General features: G+C 60.8%; 1 long non-coding RNA gene across 4 annotated transcripts; it reads left to right on the forward strand.

Moving 5' to 3' along the window:
- The first annotated feature begins 709 nt into the window (after positions 1-709).
- LOC141938888 (uncharacterized) lies at positions 710-7,341 on the forward strand. Of its 4 annotated transcripts, XR_012627429.1 has the most exons (5): positions 2,249-3,274; positions 3,442-3,496; positions 4,334-5,622; positions 5,748-5,898; positions 6,550-7,341. It is a non-coding gene; the product is annotated as an uncharacterized LOC141938888 (long non-coding RNA). The 4 variants fall into 4 exon arrangements; XR_012627427.1 differs by having other exon boundaries at positions 5,748-7,341; XR_012627428.1 differs by having other exon boundaries at positions 2,249-3,264; positions 5,748-7,341.
- The last annotated feature ends 217 nt before the right edge of the window (positions 7,342-7,558 follow it).

A 7,558-nucleotide genomic window follows, 5' to 3' on the forward strand; every position in this document is an offset into this window, starting at 1 on the left:
TGCGGCCAAGCCCCGCACCAGGCCAAGCCCGGCACCCCGCTCTAGGCCCCCACCCCCCCCCCCCCACCCCCCCCCCCCCCCCGCCAAAAGCGGCAGTTTTTACAGAAGGTGCTGACACTGGGATGCGGTGTCCTTTGTCTGTCAAGACCACATAACCTATAAGCAATGGCTTTATATATTCTTAATATTATATTCATGGCGAGTCCGTGCCTCAGTTGCCACTGCCACTCTATGGACAAGATAAATTGACTTTAGTCACGGGGTGGATTGTGGTGGTGCAATTCTTACCCCTCCCCGCTCCTCCTTGTTGGGCTGCTTGGTGCTAGGTGTGATTCCACCCACATCCCCCCCCGAGCTACACACCGATCTGGGGAGATAAAGCAATCACCTCGTCCTCGGTGTCTTTTGCAGGGCTTTTGCGAGCTGTCATTATGCTACTTGTCTGACTTTGGCTCACTGTTTGACATATGATTTCCACTGCACTCGCAACAGTCGTGGCTATGTAATAATGTTCTCTCTTATCTCCTTAACCTGCATTGCTCTAAATTTCCCATCTCCAGGAGTTTTGCTCGCTATTGGTGTGTGTGAAGGTGCCTTTGGCTCTAAAAAGATGCCTGACGTATAATGCTTATATCTCAGAAAGGCCACAAGAAATGAAGTACTGTAGCCCAGGTAATAGACAGTGAGGGCGGAAAAGTCGCTGTGGGGGCGCAGCGGCCGCCTGAGGGGAAGGGGGCGGGACCCGCCTGTGGGAAGGGGAAGGGCGGGAAAGTCGCGCGCCGCTGTGAGGGGCGGAGCGGCCGCCTGAGGGGAAGGGGGCGGGTCCAGCCCCGCCAGACGCGGGCAGGAGTCCGGAGCAGAGGAGTAGCGGTCGCAGTCGTCTCTGCGGGAAGCACTGGCGCAGCAACTGGGTGAGAAAAGCCGATCTGTGAGTTTTTGGCGGGGCGGGGCGGGGCGGGGGAGGCGCTGAGATTCGGGTGGTGCTGTGGCGAGCTCTGTCCGGGGGCCGGCGACCCTCTCAGACCCGACGGCGTCTTCTTGCCCTTGCAACAGCTGGTGGTGGAGCAGAAAGAAGAGACAAACATCGCGTGCAGAAGGACCCGCAAGACAAGAGAGAGCGGCAGGAGGAGCTGAGGAAGTCTGAGCAACAAGTGCAGGAAAGAGAAGGGCGCTCCGGGCAAAGCGCCGCTGTGAGGGGCGGAGCGGCCACCTGAGGGGAAGGGTAGTGGGACGTGTCTGGGGCGGGGGGGGAGCGCCGTCGCCGCGGGGGGGCGGGGGGGTGGTGTGGAGCCGTCTGTGGGGGGGAGCACCGTCGTCGCCTGGGGTGCGGGGAAGCCGCCGCCGGGGGGGGGCGGGGAGCGCCGTCGTCGCCGCGGGGGGGAGGGGTGGGGGGAAGAGCGCCGTCGCCGTCCGACGCGGGGGGGGTCGCAGTCTGGAACGGGGGGCAGCGACGTCGCCGTAGGCGGGGGGGAGCGTCGTCGCCGCGGGGCGGGCGGGGGGTGGTGTGGAGCCGTCTGTGGGGGGGAGCACCGTCGCCGCCTGGGGTGGGGGGAGCGCCGTCGCCGCCGGGGGGGGGAGGGGTGGGGGGAAGAGCGCCGTCGCCGTCCGACGCGGGGGGCGTCGCAGTCTGGAACGGGGGGCAGCGACGTCGCCGTCTGAGGCGGTAGCGGGGGGAGCACCGTCGCCGCGGGCGGGCGGGGAGTGGACTGGACCCGCTTGGGGGGGCGGGCGCCGTCGCCTCAGGGGCTGAGGAGGGTCCAAGGCCCCGCTGGATGCAGCCAGGAGCCCGCAGCAGATGAGTGGCCATCGCAGTCGTCCCTGCAGGAAGCACTGAGGCATCAATTGGCTGAGACAAGGTGATCTGTGAGGTTTTCTCGGGGGGGGGGGGAGGAGGGGGGGTGTTGGGGTATGGGCGGGGGGGGGGGCCGGCTTCGCTCTGTCCTCCCTGTGGGGGAGCTGGCATCTGACCGTACTGTCCTTCCAAGCAGCACCTCCTGAAGAAGAAAGAAGAGGCATTGTGAGGAGCAGCGGACTGAAGAGAGGAGCGGGGCGAGAGAAGGGAGCTCTGGACAAAGGTGCTTCCCCGTTACCGGTGCTGCGGTCGCACAAGACGGTTGCTGGCACCTTTGGTGCCCTGGCCGGCGCTGCGCTGGGTGACCTCCCTGTAAGCAGGGCTCGGGTCTCTGGTCTTTTGCCACCTTGCCCCACGGTTTGGCTGCCCGGAGAGATGGGCAGCCCTGTCAGGAGAGTGAGCGGCGCTGTCTCCGCGCCGAGGGGGAAATGGGGCTCTCCGGACCCCACGCCCGCCCTGTAAGCAGGGGAGGGCCGTTTCCCCGGCCCCGGGGCTTTCTGGCTGCTGGCGGCCTGGCCAGCGTGACCCCCTGGAGTCGGGGCGTGTCACGGCATTTGTCGCTTGGCCACCCCGTGAAGCCCCGCGGCACGTTGAGTCGCTGTGGCCTGCGTGCGTCCTGCGGGGCAGGTCTGGGGCTCTGCTCTCCTGCTCGTGGGAAGGGATGGCTCCCCAGACACTGGCTGCACAGAGCTCGCTCTCTCTTCCGGGAAGTTTTGTTTGTCCCTGTGTGTGTGTGTGTGTGTGTGTGTGTGTCTGTGTGTGTGTTTGTGTGCCTGCCTGTGTCTGTGTGTGTGAGTGAGCGAGCGAATGAGCTTCTCGTTTAGGCCCCTGTTGAAATCGCTGCAGTGTACTTAGCTTAAACTTCCCGGGAGGGAAAGAAGGGCTCTGTGCAGCAACAGGGGGTCGGTCCCCTCTGAGCCCGCGAGCGGAGGGCGAGTCCCGGCTTGCCCCTCCTTGCCCCTCCTTTCGAAGGAGAGAGCGAAGCCCCGTGGCCGTAGCGCGGCCAGCGTGCGACCCGCCTGTGTTCAGGGCCCGGGTCTCTGCCTGGGTGGCCGCCTGTCCTGGCTGGCGACCTGCCAGCGTGCCCGCCCTGTACTCGGGGCGAGTGCCACGAGCCGTGGAGCCCTCTGTCCCCAGGAGCCGCTCGGCCGCCCTGTAATCAGGGCTGGGCGGGCTGCCTGCGGTGGGCAGCCAGCAGAGGCTGCCCTGTAAGTCCGGGGCTGGCCAGTGACCTGCAGGCCCGGGCACTCTGCAGTGCCGGCAGCGGCTCGAGCCCCCTGTAAGCAGGGGCGCAGCTTCCTTGGCCGCCGCTTTTGTGTGCCCAGCTCCCCTTTGTCCAGAGTTCCCGACTCCGAGCCCGGCTCCAGCGCCGGCCGGCACTGCACGCGTGGCAGCCCCGGAGCGTCGATTGGGTGAGAAAAGGTGATCTGTGAGGTTTTTTTTGGGGGGGGAGGCGGGGGGTGGTGGTGGTGTTAGGTTATACGGGGTTGCGGGTGGGAGGGTGTCTGGGATTCGGGCGGTGCTGTGGCGAGCTCTGTCCGGGGGCCGGCGTCCCTCTCAGACCTGACGGCGTCCTTCTGCCATTACAGGAGCTGGCGGAGAAGAAGGAAGAGCCAAACATCGCGTGGGGAAAGACCTTCAAAGGCAAGAGAGAGCGGGGGGAGGAGCGGAGGAAGTCTGGGCAACAAGTGGAGGCAAAAGAAGGGCGCTCTGGGCAACAGGACCACCCTGTCACTGGGCTCTGGTCGCGCAAGGGTGTCACCAGGACCTTTGGTGCCGTGGCCGGCTTGGTGCCCTGGCCGGCATTGTGCCCTGGCCGGCTTTGTGCTGGGTGATCTCCCTGTAAGCGGGGCTCGGGTCTTTGGGTTTTTGCCGGCCTTTTGCCACGTTGCCCCATGGTTAGGCTGCCCGGGCAGGTGGCAAGCGTCTGAGGGGGTTGAGCAGCACCGTCTCCGCAGCCGAGGCGGGAAGCTGGGCTCCTAAAGCCCACCGTGGTGGTGAGCTGCAGTCAGGACGGCCAGCCCATAACTCGGGCGTAGATGGGAGCCTTGAAGTGCACGGGGCTCGTTGAGCGTGCCGAGCCAAGGGAGAACCCCCTGTAAGGAAGGCTGTGAGCATCCCCTGTGCTTAAGGGGAGGTGCTGGGAGGGACGAGGGACCCTCCCCTGCGAGCAGACCGGTGTCCCTGGCCCCGGCCTTTCAGAGGCGTGGGGCTGAGACGTGCAGGGCTGGGCGTGCCCTGCCCTAGCCCTAGCCCTCTTTCTGTGTGCTGTCAGCCCCAGGAGCAGCTTGGGAGGAAGAGAGGCACGGGGGAAGGCAGGAGGCTGCGAGGCAACGGTGCCTGCGAGCCGGGCCAAGGTCCGGCCCGGGCAGGCCTGGCAGTGCTTTGAGCTGGGCCAGCACCCTGGAAGCGGGGCTGGGGCCTCTGCTCCATCCTCTGGGTGGGGGAGCTGGCGCCTGACTGCACTCTCCTTCCAAGCAGTTCCTCTTGGAGAAGAAAGACGAGGCATCGTGAGGAGCGGTGGGCTGAAGAGAGGAGCGGGGCGAGAGAAGGAAGCTCTGGACAAAGGGGACCTCCCTGTTAGCGGGGCTGCGGTCGCACGAGACCGTTGCCGGCACTTCTGGTGCCCTGGCCGGCGCTGCGCTGGGTGACCTCCCTGTAAGCAGGGCTCGGGTCTCTGGTCTTTTGCCACCTTGCCCCACGGTTTGGCTGCCCGGAGAGAAGGGCGGCCCTGTCAGGACAGTGAGCGGCGCTGTCTCCGTGCCAAGGGGGAAGTGGGGCTCTCCGGACCCCACGCCCGCCCTGTAAGCAGGGGAGGGCTGTGTCTGTGTCCCCGGCCCCGGCGGCTTTCTGGCTGCTGGCGGCCTGGCCAGCGTGACCCCCTGGAGTCGGGGCGTGTCACGGCATTTGTCGCTTGGCCACCCCGTGAAGCCCCGCGGCACGTTGAGTCGCTGTGGCCTGCGTGCGTCCTGCGGGGCAGGTCTGGGGCTCTGCTCTCCTGCTCGTGGGAAGGGATGGCTCCCCAGACACTGGCTGCACAGAGCTCGCTCTCTCTTCCGGGAAGTTTTGTTTGTCCCTGTGTGTGTGTGTGTGTGTCTGTGTGTGTGTTTGTGTGCCTGCCTGTGTCTGTGTGTGTGAGTGAGCGAGCGAATGAGCTTCTCGTTTAGGCCCCTGTTGAAATCGCTGCAGTGTACTTAGCTTAAACTTCCCGGGAGGGAAAGAAGGGCTCTGTGCAGCAACAGGGGGTCGGTCCCCTCTGAGCCCGCGAGCGGAGGGCGAGTCCCGGCTTGCCCCTCCTTGCCCCTCCTTTCGAAGGAGAGAGCGAAGCCCCGTGGCCGTAGCGCGGCCAGCGTGCGACCCGCCTGTGTTCGGGGCCCGGGTCTCTGCCTGGGTGGCCGCCTGTCCTGCTGGCGACCTGCCAGCGTGCCCACCCTGTACTCGGGGCGAGTGCCACGAGCCATGGAGCCCTTTGTCCCCAGGAGCCGCTCGGCCGCCCTGTAATCAGGGCTGGGCGGGCTGCCTGCGGTGGGCAGCCAGCAGAGGCTGCCTTGTAAGTCCGGGGCTGGCCAGTGACCTGCAGGCCCGGGCACTCTGCAGTGCCGGCAGCGGCTCGAGCCCCCTGTAAGCAGGGGTGCAGCCACTTTGGCCGCCGCTTTGTGTGCCCAGCTCCCCTTTGTCCAGAGTTCCCGACTCTGAGCCCAGCTCCAGCGCCAGTCGGGACTGCATGCGTGGCAACCCCGGAGCGCCGATTGAGTGAGAAAAGCTGATCAGTGAGTTTATTTTCGGGGGGGGGGGGGGGGGGGGAAGCGCTCTGGGGACCTCCCTCCAGAGGCCGGCTTCCCTCTGTCCTCCCTGTGGGGGAGCTGGCGCCTGACTGAACTTTCCTTCCAAGCAGCACCTTGGAAGCTGCAGCGCCACGGGATGCTGATAATGACCAGCACAGGCCTCGCTGTACTGTCGTTTTCGCTGCTGCTTGCAGTGGATCTGCAGTGGCCTTTGATTCGCGGAAAAAGACTCTACAACTCGAAATGGGAGTTATAAAGCAGGTATGTTTTACTCCGGCCGGGGTGCAAGGGGATTTCTCCACAAACCTTGCACACCAACAGCACATTTTACCAAAACGTTACAGAGTGTGGATACACTTATTCACTGGATTACATAACACAAACTATCATATGCATGAGTAAGGCTGGGTTAGTTCTAGAGGCTGGTGTCAGCAGTTTATGTTATCTTTGCACCTGTGCATTGCCTCCTGGGGGGCGTCTTCGGGGTCTTTGGGAGGAAGGCTCGTAGTCTTTCTCACCTTGTTTTTTCCCCGGAGCACGCGCAGATTCTCTTAGCCAATTTTTTGAACAACAAAAATGTTTTTCAGCCGGTTTACTCATGCTATCTTATTTAAGGGAAGCAACGAAACTTCTACCATCCGTATATGGCTATCTTTACTCATTACCGAGGCCCAACTAGTTAGAGCATACCTGTTCCTCGAGGACAAAAACATGATATTTTGCTGAACACTGCAGTTCTTGGTAGATTTTCACAGTAAACTGCTTTGTTTTGATGAACATGGCAGTCCTTGGTAAAATTCCACAGAACAGTCTGGGCAAGCAGGATTCTTAGCAATATTAAAAAATACTATAAGTAGTACTATAACTTGCTAGAAGTAAGTAAATAAATTGCTAAGCAGCTTTCTATTGCAGGTTTAGAAAAACGACAGATTACCTCCAGAACGAACTCGCCCCCCCCCACCAATTTTCCTGTTTGGCCAGTCAGTAAACATGAGGGGGAGGTGGCGTTGAACAGGCCATTATGGGCATTTAAGTGCTTAAATAGAGCCCCATTGTCAGCGGCAGACCCCAACAATGCAGCCTTAACGACTAGGCTGCAAGTCCCTGCACGTCCTTGGCTGGCAGTGCTACATGTCAAAGACATGGTTTTTCCCTTAGGGGAAGAAGGCAGAACAAAAATTTGCATTTACATGGGTGGGTAGCCAGCATACCTTTACCAGACTCCCAGAGGGGGGTAGAAACAGCCACAATTTCTAGAGTTTAACTCCCTGAACAGGTAAAACTATATCAGTATATAGACGATATTCTAACTGGAGGACCCTCTCCTAACAGGGTGGGAGAAGCAGCAGCAACAGTTTGGCAAACATTGCATGAAGCAAAAATTGAAATTCTGCCTGAAAAATGTCAGGGACCAAGTAAAGAAGTGAAATTTCTGGGCACTTGGTGGATTGCTGGAAGTGCAGCAATTCCACCAGATACTCTGAATAAAACAGAACGATCAGAAATGCCCCAATCTAGAAAAAAAATTACAACAGCTTTGTAATGGGTACTTTAGGATATTGGAGAAAACAGGTACCTGGATTCTCCATTGCCTGTCCACTGTATTCGCTTTTACAAAAAGGAAAACGGTGGAGTTGGCATTCAGAACATGAAGAAGCGATTAAAACTCTGATACTCGAATTAAAAACATATCTAAATTACAAATGCCTATTAATACTTGACGCACTATCATTACAGCAGCCATTTAAACGTTCACCAATTTTAGATGCACCCCCCCTACCTCTAGCATGGGATGCTAGTGACAACAATGGAGTAAAAGAAACTCAGTACGAGATGGATTTATCCTGTATCCTAAGGGGTAACCTACCTGTTCAGCCTTTCCCCCCCGCCCCGCCCCGAGACAGTTCTCTTTTCTTTCCTT

This window comes from Strix uralensis, unplaced genomic scaffold, assembly GCF_047716275.1.
Source record: "Strix uralensis isolate ZFMK-TIS-50842 unplaced genomic scaffold, bStrUra1 scaffold_386, whole genome shotgun sequence".
NCBI classification, from domain to species: Eukaryota; Metazoa; Chordata; class Aves; order Strigiformes; family Strigidae; genus Strix; species Strix uralensis.